The sequence below is a fragment of the Ranitomeya imitator genome, chromosome 8, assembly GCF_032444005.1.
Source record: "Ranitomeya imitator isolate aRanImi1 chromosome 8, aRanImi1.pri, whole genome shotgun sequence".
NCBI classification, from domain to species: domain Eukaryota; kingdom Metazoa; phylum Chordata; class Amphibia; order Anura; family Dendrobatidae; genus Ranitomeya; species Ranitomeya imitator.
The window spans coordinates 32,947,281-32,970,007 of record NC_091289.1 but is presented as its reverse complement, the minus strand read 5'-3'; the positions used below and the strand labels follow the sequence as shown (position 1 = coordinate 32,970,007).

Sequence of the window (22,727 nt, the reverse complement as noted above, 5' to 3'; positions counted from 1 at the left end):
TCAAAAGACAAACTGAGAGGAGGACTCCTCTTTTTTTTTTTTTTTTTTTTTTTTTTTTACGTAATTCTGGGAGGTTAGATAATATAATAATAAAAAAGGAGGAAAAAAAAGTAGGAGAAATATTGCTGAGTAAATAAACAATTGGAATATTAAGTAGAAAATAACCCCAACCAATAATGTAATAGCCCAGCACACATAAAAAACATTACAAAATATTGTATTACTTCTATATAAAGCCTTTCCACTGAATGAAGGCTGCCAGTGCATCCATCTGGTAGCTATTAAACATGTACAAGCTTGATGTGATACACAGACTACAAAGTAGACATTGTGCATGTCCTCAACCTAGCACCATGTTAATATGTAATAGTCACCAGCCCAGGCTGCTCAGCAAAACGTCATAGCCTGATACAGCACATAGCAAAGCCACAAAGGTCAGTCACCGGTCATGTGAAGATGGTCGTGATATAGTGTTGAGCGATACCTTCCGATATTCAAAGGTATCGTATCGGCTGATATCCAAAAAATATTGGATATCGCCGATACCGATACCCGATACCAATGCAAGTCAATGGGACACAAATATCGGAAGGTATCCTGGATGGTTCCCAGGGTCTGAAAGAGAGGAAACTCTCCTTCAGGCCCTGGGATCCATATTCATGTAAAAAATAAAGAATAAAAATAAAAAATATGGATATACTCACCCCTCCGGCGAACCCTGGCTGTCACCGCTGTGAGCGTCTGCCTCCGTCCCTAAGAATGCAGTGAGTGAAGGACCTTCGATGACGTCGCGGTCAGGTGACCGCTCACCTGACCGCTCACGTGACCGTGACGTCATCGAAGGTCCTTCAATCGCTCCATTCTTAGTAACGGAGGCAGACACTTGCAGCGGTGACAGCCAGGGTTCGCCGGAGGGGTGAGTATATCCATATTTTTTATTTTTATTCTTTATTTTTTACATGAATATGGATCCCAGGGCCTGAAGGAGAGTTTCATCTCCTCCAGACCCTGGGAACCATACGCACCGCACACGCCGATTCCGATTTCCAATATCGCAAAAATATCGGAACTCTGTATCGAAATTCTGATACAGCAAATATCGGCCGATACTTGCAGTATCTGAATGCTCAACACTAGTTGTGAACACAAATGGAACTAATGAAGCTCCATAACTTTCAGCTATGGATACCCGTGTGATTAAATGTTTTTATAGGTCACCCCTTTGTCACGAATGGATGCCTTGCAGAAATCAAAATCTTCCAAAATACTTTCTTCACCGGTTGCTGTGCTTTTAAAGGGTTTAACAATATTTGTCAGCAATGCTCAGAATAGGCCATGAAGGTATGATTGCCAGGGACTTGCATAATCATGAGAACGGAAGTCATGAAAATTGTTTTCCTTGGAAGATACAGCAACAATTATCTCTAGAACCGTGTTCCCCCAACTCCAGCCCTCCAGAGCCACCATCAGGTCAGGTTTTTCAGGATTTCCTTAGCATTGCTCAGGTGATAATTGCAGAACCTGCACAGGCAACAAGTCCATCACCTGTGGAATACTAAGGAAACCCTGAAAACCTGACCTGTTGGTGGCTCTTGAGGAGGACTGGAGTTGGGGTAACACTGCTCTAGAACAGGAAAGAAATATATCTTGACACCGTGTTAGCCAGTACTTAGAAAAATATTTAGAATTGAGAGTCCTCAGTGGTTGATGCCTTTTTATGGCGAACTGAAAAGATGGTAACAAATTGCAAGCTTTCGAGACTACACAGGTCTCTTCATCAGGCAAAGACTAAAACAAATTCTGAAGAATCACATATTTATGCACAACATAGTATAGGAAAAAAAAAAAGGGAAAAACCATGGATAAGACAGGTGACACGAAGCAGAATTACCATGAGTTATAAACAGTTATGTCCATAAATATTGGGCCAGTTCTTAGATAAGGATTGTTTTGTTGGGGTCTGGTTCTGTTGTGATGACCCCTCATAGTCTGCGGGGCAAGTTCCTTAGTTGATGGTTTCAAGTGTGATTTTCATATTGCCCACACCTGTTACTTGCCACAGGTGAGTTTTGAACGAGTATCACATGCTTGAAACAAAATGGTTTACTCACAATTTTGGAAAGGTGCCAAATTGTCTCTTCGGCGAGGAAGAGGACTAGAACTCATTTGTCATCTATAGGAAATAGCAATCCTAATCCTAAAAGGTGTCAACAGTTTTGTCCGGCCCATTTTTTTGCATTTGTGTGAAATTATGTCCACTTTTGCCTTTTTTTTGTGTTGTTCCAATACACACAAAGGAAATAAACATGTGTATAACAAAACGTGTGTAATTGGAATAATTTTCTGGGAAAAGTACTTAATTTTCTGGAGCAATTTCAAAGGTGCCAACACTTTCGGCCATGACTGTATGTATACATTTTTTTTTTTCCAAAGAGATCCTTTGCTGTTTTTTCGCTAACCATATAGTTTAATATATATAATTTTTTATCTTCTAATACAACTAACACAAGTCGAATTGGTGACGCTGGTATTGTAAGAGATTCAGCCGTGGGAATACTTTCAAGTTATGCGTTTGCAGTACATGGAAATCCAACATTAAGCAAAAAGAAAAAGTTTACTGGGAGTGGGGGGGGGGGGGAAATCTCTACATATTTCTTGACTATGTTAATCCAAACGTCTTGTAATTGTGTGAAGTTTCCCTGCGCCCTGATCAGTAGTGTAGTATCGCACAATAAACACTTTGTAGTCTGTGTATTCAGTGGGCTGGTGATATTTAATTGGTGCCAGACGGGGTGTACATTATCATCGCTCTGCCCATCAGTTGTGGATGTGAAAGAGACTTGTTTGGTTCCTGCAGTTGAATGTCTCTAATGAATTTCATAGATTCGGGGGAACAACGCTGGAAGGTCAAAAAAAAGTAAAAAATGACCTCCTACCAAAACCAAATTTACTATAGGTGGGACAGACCAGGAAAAAAGTTTAAGAAAACTGGCGCTTTCCTTATATTATTATTTTTATGTTTTTTGTATTCCTTTTTAAATATAAATGTCCTTGAAATCCAAGAAACTCTCCAGCATCGAGACCTCATTAAATGGCCCCATTAGAAATTATCTGGGGGTTGTTACTAATTAGACCCAATAACTCCACTGCTTTATCTAATTTATACCACGCGCTTCTAGATTTTAGAACTTGAAATGACAGACAATGGCTACTTTCAAAAATCCGTTGCGTAAACTTTTGATGGCTTTTGGCAGGCAACGCAGACTGACAAATAGTTTCTTTCCTGCCCATTAATAATATCCTTGATGATTGTTTTCCAAATGCATTTAACCCATTGAGGGATCAGCTACCTGCACTTGATTCTTTGAGCAAGGACGAATTAAATGGGCTTGTGGGGGGGTTTAGTTTACTGACAGAGGAAATTACAAGGCGCAGCATAAACATATGGACGTTTCTAGCAAGATACACATCACGTGTATTGAAAGCATTTCCATGGGGTATCTACAAGAATAATAGTTTAATAAAGTACGGACCAGTCTATATGGACGTGCGTAAGAAATAGAACATGAATATCTAAGCTCTGTTACCTATGGTCTTCCTTTTTTTTAAAGGTGCACTGGTGATATGCTAGATCCTAACTGTTCCCAGCGACATTTAGGGTTCGCTCACACTGACGTATATTCTCTAATGTGGGAGAATCGGGCGGATTATGCTAACGACACTCGGCTCAACCTCTATCAGAGTAAGTGTCATCTTACTGTGAGTCGATTCTTTCGCACGAGAAAATCGCAGCACAGACGTGAAGAAGATGGAGAACTTTAATTTCTCCATTCTTTGTCAGCAGCAGTAATCGGACTACACTCGGATGACATCCAAGTGCTGTCTGATGTTTTGATCAGATTATCGGAGGCACTCGCACAGGCGTAAAAAAAATTGCTGATCTGCACTGCCCTATAGTATAACATTGGGATGAGTGTTATCCAATAAAACATCGCCTAGCACTCTGCCTCATGCCAAATTGTGGACAACCTCTTTAAAAGGGGAAAACATTGACATTGTCAATCGGTAGCACTAGATATCTTTTTTTTTTTTTTCTCAGAGACCTAATTTTCATAATCTGTGGGGGATTTATAAATATGGGCAAATCCAACATCATTATCTGCCTATTAAATTTGCAATTTAAATTCAGCGAGGCGAAACGCGCGTCGGGGTGAGGGGACACTGCAACTGATATCTTTCCTGGATTTGTGTTACATAATTATAGGTAAAAATTTTGTTTTGTGCATTGATAATATGCCTTTTGTCAGTCCATTCGCTATAAATCTTACCATTTTTTTTATTTTTCTGTTTCCTTATCCGTGGAGGATTGGTGTATATTAGGGAAATCTACATATATAAGTGGTCTGTGGCTGAATAATTTTTGTTTGTGTGCAATATAGGCATGCTCCCTGGGTATTTGTAACTGTATTCATAGGTAATCAAAGTATTGAGCATGTGTATTGTGAGTAGAGGTTACACACGACATATTTAATGTACCTTTTTTATTAATTTTTCCGAACATATCTAAAAAGAAATACTATTTCAACACTTCTTACTCTTTGATCCTTCTATCTATTGGTAAATATTATCCTTACACTTTAAAACCAATTTTCATAGTCATCCGGTATATCCTAGCAAAAATAAAATTAATTATAATTTTCTACTAATTTCTGTACATTTTTAAATGTTAAAAATTATTGAAATTTTTTATATGTATTATGGATCTTTGTTTTTTTTTTTTTTTCGAGTAATAATCAGTACTCTGAAAAAGGTGATTCTATTAAATTTTTCTATACTCTTACATAGCTGTTTGAGTGTCCTTCTTTACACAGCAATAGATTACCGGGACGTCTATTGTGCCAATTGGTAAACTTGGCTTTGCTATATCTACATGTATTTTTCATCAATCATAAAAAAGGGGCACACAGTGCAGTCATTTAGGAACTGTCCAATGCGGCAGAGAAATTTCACAGATTAGTCGCCGACATTCTCAGACTGACACCATGCCATGTGCTGGTTATAAAAATATGCACAGCCGGTATGAATGGATAGCCTGCTAGCTTTACCCTAACAATATGTATGATTGATGGGGAGTTACGGCTCAGTGTGTACATCCCTGTGAGTTTACACAAGTATCTATGGCAATCGGTTTGAAGCCTAAATTATGCGCAGATTGAATAAGTCTTGAAGTATGAACAGCTCCTGAGTTGCTCTTTCTTCATGGGATTTAAGAAAACTTTATCTTGGCCATACACATTAGAAAAAAGTCGGGTAAACCTGCGGATTTTGGTAGGATCGGCAAATGATCAAGTGTGTTAATCTCCTCCCAATTACTACCAAATATAGCAGAATATGTAATATTTTTAAATCCTTTGTTCCCAAAGTTGATTTGGTGCTTCAGATATTTCTGGCAGTGAATTATTCACCTTTCACCTTTTTAACCTATATACTTTGGTGTATATTTAGTCACTATGACAACAAACGTCACTTCCGGGTTTGTCCCCTATTGGTTCCGGCTTCGTTTTTATACCGTGCACTTTAGATTCAGACATGCCCCCTGACGAAGGCTGTGCCGAAACGCGCGTCGGGGTAACGTGGGTGGTACTGGCAGGTCCCCTTATTACTTTCCCGATGGTCTTTGGTTGTGCACTAGGTAAGACAAATATATAACTACTCTTATTGAGCTCTATCTAGGCTTTCCTTATTCCAAGTATTATGGTTGGTCCCTGTGTATGACCAGATGGACACATACGCGATACTGGTTCTAAATAATACTGTTTTGAACCACCGGTATATTATTACTACTTTGGGGATATCAATTCTGATACTAGAAGAGTTCATGCTTTAGAAACTCTGTATGATTACTCTACTATGTATTTATGTAAAATAAAATTTGTTATATTTTTTTAACATATCTTGGGCCTACAGATCGTTGTTTTCTTTGTGTGTTTCGGATTCACTTTGGAAAAAGCATAGGTAGAGATGTCTGTCCTTCCCCTACCGTCTTGGCTTAAAATATCCCAAGATACTAAGAGATTAGCGGCTTGTAGGCTTTTAATTTTATTTATTTATTTTTTTTAATATTGATATGACAAAAAAAAAACATTGCCAACAATTTAAAAAAATACACGTAGTAAAAAACTTTGATTTTTCTTATGACAGAAGTCATTTCAGCTTCCCCCAGGTTCAAAAATACTTTAGTTAAGTTCCTCTTCAGCCGTTGACTAGATTTTCTAACGCCCCATTAAAATGGCCCAACAACTACTAATAATATTATGAATGGGGTGAGAAAAGCTATTATCAAACATATCCGACACCACCTATTTTGTGGAAGCAATAAAGGATCAGTGGATACAAATATTCAACCTGCCTGATCTGTGTTCCGTCATCGGAGAACATTAGGGAACAGGTTGGCTGTCCGCATTGTTAGCAGATACTGGCAAAATGAACAGAATACACTGGCAACAATATTATGTCTACGGCCAGCCCAATGATTGATCACGACACACTTACCAATTTCGGTGAACATCTGTCCGACACCCCAGTAGTGTAAATACAAGACCTGTCACCTCCCCTACCTGTTTACTTATCATTAGGGTAAAAACAACAGAAAACAAAAGAAAAATGGCTCCCAACAGACTTTCAGAGCATTTTACGAGAAATGTCGATATAGAAGAATGAAAGGTTATTAATTATAGGTAAATGTAAAATATATAATGCACAATACAGTATATAATAATATCCCAAACCTAATCACTTATATCGTTCTACGTAGTTAGGAAATTACGAAGAAGGCCATACACTTGCGAGAAATGCTAATGAAACCACCATTACCAACCGGGGAGCTTACTCCACAGAGTTTTACAATTAAATTCAGTATAGAATAAGCGCATATGACCCCAGAAGGAGGCTTATAACAATGTATCATAAATTATGAAAAAAGGGGTTTCAATCTAGTAAAATGAATTGAAAGCAAAATTCTTTATTGTGGCTTCAATAAAAAAAATAACAGAAAGCTGAAAAATACCAGCTCACCCTTTCAAGGAACAATCGGTATGGAAACCTGTGATCAATGACACTGCTCAGCACCCTGGGAAAGCAGGAGAATGAAGGCTGCAGCTTTCAATCCAGATTAGTGATTAGCAAAAAAAAAATCACCCCAACAATCTAAAGGTACCTTCACACTGAACAACTTAACAACGATAGCGATCCGTGACGTTGCAGCGTCCTGGATAGCGATATCGTTGTGTTTGACACGCAGCAGCTATCTGGATCCTGCTGTGACATAGCTGGTCGGAGCTAGAAGGCCAGCACCTTATTTCGTCGCTGGATCACCCGCTGACATCGCTGAATCGGCGTGTGTGACGTTCGATCCAGCGATGTCTTAACTTGTAACCAGGGTAAACATCTGGTTACTAAGCGCAGGGCCGCGCTTAGTAACCCGATGTTTACTCTGGTTACCATTATAAAAGTAAAAAAAAAAAAAAACAGTACATACTTACATTCCGGTATCTGCCCCCGACGTCAGCTTCCCTGCACTGTGTCAGCGCAGGGAGGAGCCAGAAGACTGCAGCATCTGATTTCTTCTACTCATGCACTGTTTAGAAGCACTTCATCTTCATATTAAACAATGCAGATTTTTTTCAGCAGAGTAGGTGTTAAAGGGAACCTGTCACCCCGAAAATCGCAGGTGAGGTAATCCCACCGGCATCAGGGGCTTATCTGCAGCATTCTGTAATGCTGTAGATAAGCCCCCGATGTTACCTGAAAAAGGAGAAAAAGACGTTAGATTATACTCACCCAGGGGCGGTCCCGCTGCTGGTCAGGTCGGATGGGCGTCTCCGGTCCGCTCCGGCGCCTCCTATCTTCTTTCCATGACGTCCTCTTCTGATCTTCAGCCACGGCTCCGGCGCAGGCGTACTTTGCTCTGCCCTGTTGAGGGCAGAGGATAGTACTGCAGTGCGCAGGCGCCGGGCCTCTGACCTTTCCGGCGCCTGCGCACTGCAGTACTATCCTCTGCCCTCAAGAGGGCAGAGCAAAGTACGCCTGCGCCGGAGCCGTGGCTGAAGATCAGAAGAGGACATCATGGAAAGAAGATAGGAGGCGCCAGAGCGGACCGGAGACGCCCATCCGACCTGACCAGCAGCGGGACCGCCCCTGGGTGAGTATAATCTAACGTCTTTTCTCTGACCGCCCATGACGGCACCACGGAGAGAGGGGATCCGCCCACCAAGGACAGGAAACCTACGGATAAAAAGGCGGTACCACACTCCTGCATCAGTTGGTTTCCTGTCCTTGATGGGAGACCTACGGACTTACCAGTCGTCGTTGGAATTCCGGGGCCAACCAGTCCGATTCAGGCAGCTGGGGTCCCTCTGCCTCGGCTAGGGTGGTGACCCGAAGCGCCACCGCTGGGAGCCAGTGAGCCGACAGGGTGTGCGGGGTAGGTGACAAGGAATTCGCGGTCACCTCCCCAGGTAAGATGCAGCAGCGGCAACATCCAGGGGGGTCCCTCTGTGGTTGCGGGAGGTGCAGCGCGACCCTCCCCAAAACGAGCATAAGTCTGCACGCTGCACTGCCATCGGGCGTGCAGAGAAAGCGCTACAGGGTTGCATAGGACCGGGGGTGCCGGTCAGCAGCGCCATTCTGCTTCCCGGGCGCCATCTTGGAAGTTCGGCGCACGCCCGGGATCTAGGGGGTCTCGCGGTGCGCTTGTGCGCCGGTATGCGCAGGCGCCGGGGGGGCTTCCGGCCGGGTGCTTGGGCGCTTCATGCAGACGGTTCCTTCAGGACTATTATCAATTTGAGGAACCTAAACAATTACCTAGAGGTTCAGGCATTCAAGATGGAAACGATAAAATCATCAATCAAAATGCTGTTTCCTCAATGCTTCATGGTGGTCCTAGACCTGAAGGACGCATATTATCACGTCCCAATACACAAGGATCACCAAAGATTCCTCAGAATGGCAATCCACATCAAGGGAGTCCTAAGCCACTTCCAGTTCACAGCCCTACCATTTGGCCTAGCAATAGCCCCGAGGGTCTTTACAAAGCTGGTCGCGGAGGTAATGGCTCACCTCAGGGAAGAAAACACCCTGATCGTACCATATCTGGACGATTTTCTGGTGATAGGCTCCTCCCCGCAACATTGCAAGAATCAGCTAGATTTAGTGATTCATTCTCTAAAAGACCTGGGCTGGCTAATAAACCTAGAGAAATCCAGATTGGTGTCTTCTCAGGTTCAGGAGTACCTAGGTCTCACTCTAGACTCCAGGAAAATGGAATGCCGGCTCCCAGAGAGCAAAATACAAAAGATAATGAGCTTAGCGTTAAGAGTACAATCTCTCCCCTCTATAACTCTCCATCAGGGCATGTCCCTGTTAGGCTCTATGACCTCTTGCATCCCTGCGGTCCGGTGGGCTCAACTACATTCAAGAGATCTCCAATGGCAACTACTATCGGAGCAAATCCTCCTAGGAGAGCATTTAGACGGGCGGTTAACATTATCTCCTCGCACCAATCACTCTCTGACTTGGTGGACGTTGCAGGAAAATCTTTCCCAGGGAGTCCCATGGGTAATCCCGATATCAAAGGTCCTAACCACGGACGCAAGCCCCTCAGGGTGGGGGGCTCATCTGGACGACCTGGTTGCTCAGGGCAGTTGGTCTCCTTCCCTTGCAAACAATTCCTCCAATATGAAGGAACTCCTGGCAGTAAAATTTGCCCTTCAAGAATTCTCGGGAGTCCTTCAATCTCACCATGTAAGGGTGATGTCGGACAATCGGGTGGTAGTGTCTTATGTAAACCATCAGGGGGGTACCCGTTCCAAAAGCCTAATGGAAGTGGCCAACTCAATCCTTCAATTAGCCGAGAACAACCTTCTATCCCTGACAAGTCTACACATTAAGGGGGTAGACAATTACAAGGCAGACTTCCTCAGTCGATCCAGCCTAAAACAGGGGGAATGCGAACTAAATCCAGAGATATTTACCCAGATCACGAAAAAATGGGGTGTTCCCAAAATGGATCTCTTCGTGAGCCATTTAAACAAAAAAGTAGCCTCCTTTTGCTCCCTATCTCCCCTGGGGAACCCAGTAGCTGTGGACGCGTTCCTGATCCCTTGGGGTCACCATCTGGTATATGCCTTTCCTCCCCTCATTCTGATTCCAGCAGTGCTGAGGAAGATTCGGGAGGACGGGGCGCTGGTCATTTTAATTGCCCCGTTCTGGCCGAAGAGACCTTGGTTCTCATGGATGAGGAAAATGTCAATATCCGACCCTTGGGTATTACCAGACCTCCAGGATCTGTTGTCACAGGGCCCAATCTGTCATCCACAAGTCAAGAACTTGCACTTGACAGCCTGGCTCTTGAGAGGAAAATTTTAGAAAACAGAGGGTTCTCTTCGGGGTTAATCTCAACTCTGTTAAAAAGTAGGAAGCCGGTTACAACAAAACAGTACGGCAAAATATGGAAAAAGTTTCTGTCCTTTTCAGGTGCAAAAATAGGGAAAGAGATTCCCATCAATTCCATATTAGAGTTCCTACAAAACGGGTTGGATATGGGTTTAGCTACCAGTACCCTAAAAGTTCACGTGGCAGCATTAGGAGCCCTATTTAATTTTGACCTAGCTTCAAATAGGTGGGTCTCTAGATTCATTAGGGCAGCAGGAAGATCAAGGCCTCTGCCAGTAAAAGTGGTTCCTCAATGGGACTTAAACTTGGTCCTTAAAGCCCTGACCAGTCCTCCATTCGAACCATTACATGAATCTACAATAAAAACGCTATCCCTCAAAACAGCTCTATTAGTCGCCCTCACTTCTGCCCGTAGGGTCAGCGACTTACAGGCTCTTTCAGCCAACCCTCCTCACACACAATTTCGAGAGGACAGGGTTGTTCTAAAAACAGACCCAGCATATCTCCCGAAAGTGGCTTCAAAATTTCACAGGTCTCAAGAGATATCTCTCCCCTCCTTCTGTCCTAACCCTAAGAACAAGGAGGAACAAACACTACATACACTAGATGTAAGAAGATGTCTCTTACATTACCTAGAAGTCACTAGAGAGAGTAGGGAGGATTCCTCTCTGTTTGTGTGTTTCCAGGGTCCCCGGAAGGGGAAAAAAGCATCTAAAGCCACCATAGCAAGATGGATCACAGACGCCATCAGTCTATCATTCAGCAAGTGGGATGTCCGTTCCCGGGGAGGTTAAGGCTCACTCAACGAGGGCAGTAGCAACTTCCTGGGCGGAGAAGGCCGGAGCTTCCATAGACCAGATATGTAGAGCTGCTACCTGGTCCTCACCATCCACATTCTATAGGCACTATAGATTGGACCTAATCTCCTCTTCAGACCTTACTTTTGGTAAAAGGGTTCTGGAGGCGGTGGTCCCCCCCTGAATGTACTATCTATGCAATTCTCTCCGTGGTGCCGTCATGGGCGGTCAGAGAAAAATATAGTTCTTACCAATAACTGTATTTCTCTGAGCCCATGACGGCACCCGTACATTCCCTCCCTTCACTTATGGGTGCACACTTCGAATTAGTGCCATAGTCCATTTATAGTTTAATGCCACGCGGTATCTTGTTATGCTAAACAGTTAAAAATTTTACAAATGTCTTAGTAGTCTCCCATCATTATCTATATAAACAAACTGATGCAGGAGAGTGGTACCGCCTTTTTATCCGTAGGTTTCCTGTCCTTGGTGGGCGGAACCCCTCTCTCCGTGGTGCCGTCATGGGCTCAGAGAAATACCGTTATCGGTAAGAACTATATTTTTTCTCCTTTTTCAGGTAACATCGGGGGCTTATCTACAGCATTACAGAATGCTGCAGATAAGCCCCTGATGCCGGTGGGATTACCTCACCCGCGATTTTCGGGGTGACAGGTTCCCTTTAATCTGCTCAGTTGAGAGCTCCCTGTTTGTACAATCTTGTTACTCTGGTGTAATGTGGTACAGTACTACTCCCCTTTTCCGCGGGTAGGGGAAGGGTACAGACTGAGGGCAGATTCAGGAGCTAAGGAAAGGTTTGCGGCCCCGGCATCTTCTCAATCAGAAGTAGTCTGGAGAACAGTGCGAGCTGGGGCATCCCTAGTGTTAGGGGCTCCTTCCCTGTCCCTAGCACTAGGGACAGGGAAGGAGCCCTTGGTACTGGTACAGCCAACAACAGAATCATGAGTGTCTGTGTACTTCACCTACTGTATACGTCAGGAACTTTTCCAGATGTATACTATGATACATTAGACCCCCATTCACCAGCAAAAGCCAAAAATGTCTTCTTCTGGACTTGACCTGACAGGCATGCATCTGCATATAGTTTGTTTTACTGTATACAGGAAAGTGCAGTATACTGCGCTTTCCTATGCAGAGGGATATTTCCAAGAAACGTACTCCATGTGGTATACACTTTTTTTTTTTTCACTACAGTAGGTTCCTATGGTGAATGGATGAGAAGTGAACAGATCTTTTAACACTTGAATTTGCTAGCTTCACCAAATTTTCCCCCAAAAGATTTGATTTGCGGCAATCTTAATATGGGAAGCTTGTAATTGCTCAGAAAACACACATGGCAGAGAAGAGGAGAAAAAGAGAGAGAATCTTCTTGACAAAAAGATCTTGCAGTCTAAAGGAGATGGACAAGGAAAGGACCCTGCTGACCATATGAGCTTATACTCTATAGGAGAGTGAGAGAACCCTATTGACCATAAGAGCTTATACGCTACAGTAGAAAGAAAGAGGACCCCACTGACCATAACAGCAAAAGCAGAAAAGGGAGGTCTCCGCTAAACATAAGAGCACAAACAAAAAACCGAGGACCCTGCTAACCATAAGAGCTTACACTCTATACACCAGTGTTCCCCAAGTTCGGTCCACAAAAGAGCCACCAACAGGTCATGTTTTCAGGATTGCCTTAGTATTGCCCAGGTGAGAATTCCATCATCTAGAGAGGCAATAATTCCATCACCTGGGCCATACTAAGGAAATACGGAAAACACGATCTGTTGGTGGCTCTTGAGGACCGAAATTGGGGAACACTGCTATACACCATGTTCCAAATTATTATGCAAATTACATTTTTCTTGGATTTTCCTAAATGGTGGGGGCAAATGACAGTCAGTCTAATAAAAGTCATCACCCGTTAGATTATACATCAAATTTTATTGAAGAAACCTCCCAATGATAACAGTATGATCTCTGAAATGAATAAAAACTCAAAATGCACTGTTCCAAATTATTAGGCACAGTAGAATTTCTAAACATTTGACCTGTTTTAAAGAAGTGAAAATGCTCATTTGTGGAATTTGCAGCATTAGGAGGTCACATTCACTGTGCAAAAAAACTATTTAACTCCAAAAAATCCTAACAGGCCAAGTTACATGTTAACATAGGAACCCTTCTTTGATATCACCTTCACAGTTCTTGCATCCATTGAACTTGTGAGATTTTGGAGAGTTTCTGCTTGTATTTCTTTGCATGAAGTCAGAATAGCCTCCCAGAGCCGCTGTTTCGATGTGAACGGCCTCCCACCCTCATAGATCTTTTGCTTGATGATACTCCAAAGGTTTTCTATAGGGTTGAGGTCAGGGAAAGATGGTGGCCACACCATGAGTTTCTCCCCTTTTATGCCCATAGCAGCCAATGACTCAGAGGTATTCTTTGCAGCATGAGATGGCGCATTGTCATGCATGAAGATGATTTTGCTCCTGAAGGCACGTTTCTGCTTTTTATACCATGGAAGAAAGTTGTCAGTCAGAAACTTTATATACTTTGCAGAGGTCATTTTCACACCTTCAGGAACCTTAAATGGCCCTACCAGCTGTTTCCCCATGATTCCTGCCCAAAACATGACTCCTCTACCTCCTTGCTGATGTTGCAGCCTTGTTGGGACATGGTGGACATCCACTACTCCATCCATCTGGACCGTCCAGGGTGGCTCGTCACTCATCAGTAAAAAGACTGTTTGAAAATTAGTCTTCATGTATGTCTGGGCCCACTGCAACTGTTTCTGCTTGTGAACACTGTTTAGGAGTGGCCGAATAGTAGGTTTATGCACCACAGCAAGCCTTTGAAGGATCCTACACCTTGAGGTTCGAGGGAATCCAGAAGCACCAGCAGCTTCAAATAACTGCTGCTTTGTAATGATATTTTGGCAGCTGCTCTCTTAATCCAATGAATTTGTCTGGCAGAAACCTTCCTCATTATGCCTTTATCAGCGTGAACATGTCTGTGCCTAGATTTGGCCACAAATCTCTTAACCGTACGATGATCACGCTAAAGTTTTCATGAAATATCTGATGTTTTCATCCCTTGAACAAGGCATTGAACTATTTGATGCTTTTCGGCAGCAGAGAGATCCTTTTTCTTTCCCATGTTACTTGAAAACTGTGGCCTGCTTAATAATGTGGAACATCATTTTTAAGTAGTTTTCCTTTAATTACAATCACCTGGAAAACTAATTATCATGTGTTTAAGATTGATTTCAGTGATCCATTGAGCCCTGAGACACAATACTATCCTTGAGTTTATTTGAAAAACAAAACAATTAAATCTTTATGACACTTAAATCCAATTTGCATAATAATTTGGAACACCGTGTAGAATAGTGAACCCTGTTGGTAGTAAAGCTTAAGTCACACTAAACGACTTGCCAACGATCACGACCAGCGATACGACCTGGCCGTGATCGTTGGTAAGTCGTTGTGTGGTCGCTGGGGAGCTGTCACACAGACAGCTCTCTCCAGTGACCAATGATCAGGGGAACGACTTCAGCATAGTTGAAACTGTCTTCAACGATGCCGAAGTCCCCCTGCAGCACCCGGGTAACCAGGGTAAACATCGGGTTACTAAGTGCAGGGCCACGCTTAGTAACCCGATATTTACCCTGGTTACCATTGTAAAAGTAAAAAAAAACAGACATCAGAATGTGAGTATGTAGTGTTTGTCACGTCCCCTGCCGGCGTCCACAGGGTTAAAACTGCTTTCGGAAAGAGCGCTGCTAATGCACGCACTGCTGCTGAGAGCTTTCCTGCACTGACTGTGTCAGCGCCGGCAGTAACAGCGGTGACGTCACCGCTGTGCTCTGCTTTACGGCCGGCGCTGACACGGTCAGTGCAGGGAAGCTCTCGGCCAGAGCACGTGCATTAGCAGCGTTCCTGCCGAAAGCAGTTTTAACCCTGTGGACGCCGGGGGACGTGACAGACATCAGAATGTGAGTATGTACTGGGTTTTTTTTTTTTTAACTTTTACAATGGTAACCAGGGTAAATATCGGGTTACTAAGCGCGGCCCTGCTTAGCTCTACTAGGCCTTCATTCTGGCTGTGCCAAACAGTGGCCAAACATTCAGTGTACACCTAGCCATGTCAACTTTTTTTAATATTACATGAGTGGGCTTGTGTGTCTTCACTTGATTTTGACACCCACCACTATCTAAGATCCACAGTCCCAACTTTGGCCCCATCCAAAGTCTAATGAAATAATAAGGTAAGTCCGTTTTTAGTTTAGGGTAGAGTTAACTTTTATGTATATTAAGTTTTGCAGAATTAAAACATCAAAGACATTCATACATAAGAAATATTTAATTGGATTTTCTGTGCTTCATTAAGGAAGATTTGTATTTCATTTTTCAATGAATGAGACTCCTTTTCTTAAAATTAAAAAAAAAAAAATCTATTTATTTTCCACATGACCAACACGACTTCAGGCTACAAAGAGAACAAATGACTGTTTTTGCTTCTAAGCACCTATTAATATTTTCTCCCTTCAGCTGTCCTCCAGCCCCCATGGGTCTTTGAAGCATTTTACTCAGCAAATTAATGTTTAACAATTAAATCAAGCCGAGGGAGATTTCGAGAACTCTGCACAATTACTGTTTGGGTAATACAACAGACCTTTTAATTTGAATGGGAAACTTCTTTTAAAGGGAAGTATGAGACCCAAACACTAATTACATAATGTTCTGCAACTGAGAAAACAAAAGTTGCGAATATGAAAACATGCTGCCATGCTATATACCATGAGAGCAACCTGGAGAAGAACACACCATTCTGGTCGTTGGCTATCGTTAATATGGACCTGGTGTACATATGGTTACCCCATATCACAATTCCGTAGACCTATTTTAATTTTTCTCTTTGGTTTGAATTTTGAACCAACAATTATATGAATTTATATCTAGATATGAAGCTGAAGGAGGTACAGTAGCACACCAATATTCTAAATGGCACATCGGGAGTGAGACCTATTACCAATTTTGCGCTAGAACCTAGGAATATAAAAGGAACCTGTCATTGTATCTAGAGCTTCAGAAACTGTACCCAGCATCTCAATTATGACTCTTTTCTTCTTTATTTGAAGTCTCGCACATGCGCGCGATGTATTTGCTTTCTAGGCATAGAAGAGAAGGAGCGGAGAGTCCGGACGATGCTAATCACATCCAGAGGATTGTGATCTCCGCATTTAAAACCGGACTTCTCTCGGAGGAGAAATGCCCCCTCAGCTAGTCAGAAAGATTTGTACATGTCAAGGACAGTATTCAAAGTTTTGGGGTTTTTTTTTCATCCGCTAAGGACTTCGAATTTCTCCGGCATCCAAGATATTATTGGAAACCAAGAGCCATGTCCTGAATTGTCCTGGATGCAGTTTCTGAAATGGGTTTCTAATTCTTGGTCTTTAGTAATAATACATTTCTGCAGCCATATTGGAAAGCAAAAGTGTGTACAAAAAGATGTTACCCTTGTCTTGGCCATACTTATTGTAGACAAAAAAAATGTAATTAGAATTATTTTGTAGAGGGTGTAGGGGAACATTAGCGGAAGAGGTGTACTTTTAAAGGGTGCAGCCACATTAAAGCCGAAGAGCATGAAATACATTCAAAAGCATTAACTTACCAATAAGTGATCTAGCCTATCAGCAGGAAAATGTAACCACTTAAAGAGGTATGCCCAAGCTATGAAACTGCTTTGCTCGGTAACATTGAATGAAAATGGGCAACTCTACCATCGACTTGCTTTTTCTATCTGCTGTCATTCTCCTGCAATTAGAGCTTTTCTCTTGCACAGTGTACAACTCGTTTTCATGGAGCTCAGCCATTAGTGCCTGGCTAAGGTTTATGCACTAGTTACATTCTAGGAGAGGAGTTAACTCCTAACATACCAGTTGGCCATCTTGAGCTCATTGACTTCTATAGAGCAATTAGCAGCACGTCAGGAGGGGAGCAGCTATTATCAGTTCTGTAAAATCACATTCAAATCCCACCACCATCGATACCCATAATGACCGTTCTCACTATCCAGAGCTGTTTGCTTGTTGAAATACAAATGCAGAGATAACAGTACAGATTCATAACAAACCACTGATAGCTGAATGTGTTACAGCTGAACATGGGCCGAGGTTTATAGTTCTACTATTACTACAGTTCAGCTATTTCTCCAGAACTGTCACTCAATGAGTAGCATCCACCCTGTCAGAAACCAGGATGTAAGGAGACTAAAGAGTTGTGAGCTGCTCAGGAGACAATGTGATTATACCCCTTTAACATTGGCCTGTCTACCGACTGATACAGGTATGGGTTGTGGTTTCACCTTCTTAAGTGTCAACAGAAACTTAACAACTTTATATACCATAGGAATAATTTATATTAATCAGATTTTACATATTTTAGGAGGCTGGGTGCTCAGTATTTAGCATTGCTGTCTTGCAAAATGAGTATTTTATGTTTCCCATGTATATGTAGAAGGATGAATTTCAGTCCCAGTAAACATTGGTTAGGTAAAATTTAAAAAAGAAAAATTATTTTAGCAAAAGATACACCCTCATAATTTGGAAAGAAGACAGTAGTGATGCATAAGCAATTGTTACTCTGGAAGATCTTTCATTTTTGTATACTCAATGTCACCTCGGCCACAATTCACTTGGTGTAATTATACATTTCTGGACTTCTTGACCTACTATAATAACCAATATTGACACTTTTGCTTTTTTCACAGCAAGCCCCTCCAGCAAGGTGAAGGTTTCTGGAATGTGTCCGTGATTCAGAGTTTATTCATCCTTTAACAGTGAGTACTAAGAGCGGTTTTTCTCAGTGCCATTCATATTTTTCTTACTGATTTGACTACAAGTGTGTCTGGCTGTGTCAGCAGAACTATCGTTCACCAGACGATCAATCATTCAACAGTTCATTAGTCATCTAATGTGTATAGTTACCCCAAGGTTTGAATCCAACCAAAGGTAACATCTCCATGGGGTTTATAGGTATGTTCTCCTTATGTTTGCAGAAGTTTCCTCCACATACTTCAGCTTCTCCCACACTCCAAAAGCATGCTAAAATGTTTCTATGAAACTAGCTGTATCATGTATGTGTATTATTGAAATGGCCATACAATAGAGATTTCAGTCAGCTACTTTTTAAATGACTTGTGGTTCATAGTAAGTCTATGAAGAATGTAATCCATATCGACAATTCTAGAAATAAAAATTAGAAATGGCCTACAATAGAGAGACTCCTTTCTACCTTAATCTGTGACATTGTCTGGGCTTATACTCTAGGGCAGGGGTCCCCAACTCCAGTCCTTAAGGCCCACCAACAGGTCATGTTTTCAGGATTTCCTTTGCATTGCACAGGTGATGCAATTATTACCTGGGCAAGACTAAGGAAATCCTGAAAACATGACATGTTGGTGGGCCTTGAGGACTGGAGTTGGGGACCCCTGCTCTAGGGTGTGTATATGTCTTTGGGATGTAGCAATTTTCCAAGTATTGGCAATGACTGTAGCCAACAATGGCTAAAGAATCCAACATCTTAAATTAGCATTTGCCAGCCATATGCATGATTAGATGCCATCTGGATAAAATCAGTCTGAACGAGCATCTCAGCCTTCTTAAATCGCAAGTGCATGTCATGACCTGTCCATGTGTCAGCATTTATGCCAACCAAGTCTTTTTTTTTTAATTTAATGGTCATGTTGACTTGATCGATTTTCAATCTGTAGGAAGATTGATCTTGTACAAGCCTACATAAGTCCATCAGGGTCTTCTCCACTGTTATCTTGATAGTATCAAGTCATCGGGTTGCTGGTCTTTCGCTTTGACTTGTTCTTTCTATTCTTTTGACCATGCTTTTAACCATGATGTCCTTCTCCAGTGATTCATCTTTTCATGTGATGTGTCCAAAGTAGGCAAGTTGTAGCCTGATACTTGACATGTCTGGCTTGATTTGTTCCAAAACTGATTTGTTGGTTGTTCTTGCCATCCATGATATTGATAACATCCATCTCCAGCACCATATTTTGAAGGCCTCAATTCTTCTTTTTGGCTTGTTTATTTATTTTTCAGGTACCATCCAAGTATAGATTGGGTACATTTTTCCTTTAGTACTCTTAGCTTCATACCAATATAATCATCAATTGTAAGCAAAACCTAACATTCCATTTAAAGCTTATTAAGATGAATCCCTAAATGTATATGTTTTGTGACCATTTACCAACTGATCTTTCACCTTGAAAACAATGAAAAGGGGTTAACAGAATATTTACAAGGTTAATGGCAGCTTTGAGCTATTTCGGGAGTGGTCTATATGCCATCTTGACCCAAAGGTTGCATCAATATATACAACTATTAGCTCAAAACAATGGCTGTTCTGTCCCCAGTAAACCACAATTTTAAAGGGTCTCCTTTGTAAGATTTCATAAGTAGTATTGTTTCCCTACCACTACACATAATACAACAGACTCCAATAACAATTTGCAGACACAGGATGTAATGAGTCACGGGATGTGTAATTTACGTGGAAAATTTCACTGGATCGTTCGCTTAAATTTTTCCTGTATCCAAATTATGTAATTGCTTGAAAAAGAAAACGAGACTTAATGAACATGTTCCTCATCAATTCCATGGACTGATCCCAAAACCTCTCTCAACTAACAAAACCATGATGTAGACAATATGGAGTTCACTAACTCTTTTCAATCAAGAACATTTTCCACCTTATTAAAACTTCAAACCTCGACCTTTCAAGCCAGAGTCAAGAACTACTGTAAAAATTTTAAGAGAAGGAGAATAGAGGTTTCATTTAATGTAAACCAAGTCAACAAAGCCATTCCATTGTACAAAGTGGTGTAAAAAGTTTATCAAGCCCAGCTGGAACGCATTATATTTTTTATTACAGAATCCTGTATAATTAGCAACAGTGCATTCCTAAAAAAAAAAATTGGAAATATGAAGTCGAGCTGGGACAAATTAATTGTTGCAGTGGTCTCTCATTTGAACATAAAGAGTTCCCTGAAGGAAATAATTAAACCTCTCTAAACCTGCAGTACATAAACGAAGTAAGAAAAATCTCTGTTATTTGCTTTAGAAAAATGAGAATTTTAGGCTGTTTTTAAAATAAGAAGCTGGCCAAAGAATAAAAATACCGGTATATTTATTACGTTTTTTTTCAGATTAGTGATCTAGTGGTTGGGCCTGTTTCACACAGTTGTGTTACAACTGAAACACACAAGGGTCTACTAATCAGAAACTAGACCACCTTATATTTTCCAGTATGTTAATTACGGTCTTTGGGATAGTTGGCAATCGCTTCTTATTCTGTTACATTCTGTATAGACTGCATGATGGGAGAAAGAACCTTTCATCTCTACCTGGGGAACTTTGGAGAAATGGCGGTATCACCGGTTCCCCACGATTGATCAATTATGTACTGCAAGAAATTTCAAGCAAAAGACTTAAAACGGTATCGACAAAAATCATCACAAGTAATTTGCATGATATTGGGCTATGAGCCAGAAGTCCACTAGGATTCGTGTGGTCTCTTGACCTCACTGCTTTCAAAGGCTAAAGGTACCTTCACACTGAGCAACTTTTCAATGAATACGACAACGATCCGTGACGTTGGTGTCCTGGATAGCGATCTCATTGTGTTTGACACGCAGCAGCGATCAGGATCCCGCTGTGACATCGCTGGTCGTTGCTGAAAGTCTGGAACTTTATTTGGTTGTCAGGTCGGCATGATTCGTCATGTTTGACAGCAAAAGCAACGATGCCTGCAATGTTTCCTCATGGAGCGAACAACCAGCGAGAACGATAAGTACGTCACTGGATCGCTCCTGCATCATTCTGCGTTGCCGTGTTTGACGTCTCCTAACGCCCTAAACAGCGACGCTGCAGCGATCGGCATCATTGTCTATATCGCTGCAGCGTCGCTTAATGTGACGGTACCTTCAGTCTGTAATGGAAGCTGCAGTGGAGATCTATCCTCTTCAACGATGAATTTTGCTATTGTTTTTGGATGCAATGAGATCTGGAGACAATGTGGGTAATGCCGTAGAGGTCTTCGTCTGGGCAGTGTCAAAAAGTCGTCACGCGGAAAAGTCACACTGGTCCTGCTCTTTGGATTATGCTGTGGGGTGGCATAATGTACAGTAGCCAGACTTCTCTAGTCTTCATTCCAGGTGCACTAAAGGCTCAACATTACATTGATTTGGTTGTGGAACCAGTGGTACACCCATTTCTCCAAAGCATTCTGAGAGTCGTCTTTCAACACAACGACGCTAGGTCACATATTGCTCATGCTACTGTGATCAGCTTGTGTGGCCTAAGCATGCTCCCATGGCCTGCAGCGTCTCCGGACATGTCTCCCACCAAACACATCTGGAACGTCATTGGTTGACAATTTCAAAAGAAGCTGCCAGCAGCAGATCTTGATGACTTGTGTTCACAAGTGCATTCATCAAGGCAGAACATTCCTTAGACAGCTATTGCTAACGGTATACAAGGAGCGTAAGCGCATGTATTCTTGTGCATATCACTTCCATTCAATACTGAACAAATCAAGATGTTTAGAAAATTTTGTTTCCACTCTTTGATTTTCTTCAATTTTTCCAAAAACACAAACTTGCACTGATTTTTTTTTTTTTATAATTGTGCATTCATTTCTCAAGACTAAATTGAATGTTAAAAACACCAAACTGAAATATGCAAACATATAAAAATCTTCAGATTTTTTTTTTCTTCCTTCTGTTACATAACTTCGTTTTCAATTATTCTTTTTCTTTTCTTTTAGCCATCCTTCCATCAGTACATGCATACTATGACAGCTCCTGATGTAGCCTGGCGTATGTAAGAGAAACAAGACCTGCAATATTAGTACTGAGGCAGCTCTGCAATAGGAATGCTGTCAGCAGTCAACAGTTCTGCTCAGTTCCTGGATATTAAAAGCGTAGGGCCTAAGGATTAATTAGGCATAACACTGGTGCCTTTTCAGAGTATACTGGGAAAGGAAACAGTTCATCACTCTGATGAAAGATCAGTGAACCGATGAAGGCAAAAGGAGCTGAATAAATATAGACCACTTGGTAGTTCTCCAACTTTTTGAAAAAAAAAAAAAACATACGGAAGATCACAGCGTCAACCAAACTTCTGCATATTGTAATACTAATTTGGTGCCTTTCAGTGTAACTCTTCGTTTGCAAAAAAAAAAAAAGTTTTTCTAACTTTGTAAACTTTTTTTTAGGAAATGGGTAAAAATAAAAGTTGTCTAAATCGTAGCAGGCAGCGGAAAGCTGTTAGAGCATTGTGTAGTAGACCACATTAGCATTTGACAGAGCTTCTCAAATAACTCACTTCCAACATAGTCGCATAGTGCTTGCGTGTGGGGCAGAGAAGTGGGTGTCAATGGATATGGTGCAGGCTGATAGAGA

General features: G+C 41.7%; 1 protein-coding gene and 1 long non-coding RNA gene across 3 annotated transcripts in view; one reads left to right on the top strand and one right to left on the bottom strand.

Annotated features, from left to right (window-relative positions):
- Positions 1 to 22,727, bottom strand: part of ERC2 (ELKS/RAB6-interacting/CAST family member 2) — a 1,140,662-nt gene that overhangs the window by 27,744 nt on the left and 1,090,191 nt on the right. The window lies entirely within an intron of this gene.
- The window catches only part of LOC138647595 (uncharacterized), a 358,128-nt gene that overhangs the window by 62,498 nt on the left and 272,903 nt on the right, over positions 1 to 22,727 (top strand). The window contains exon 2 of the long non-coding RNA XR_011315006.1: positions 18,021 to 18,089. This is a non-coding gene — a long non-coding RNA (uncharacterized lncRNA). The remainder of the gene's footprint in view (positions 1 to 18,020; positions 18,090 to 22,727) is intronic.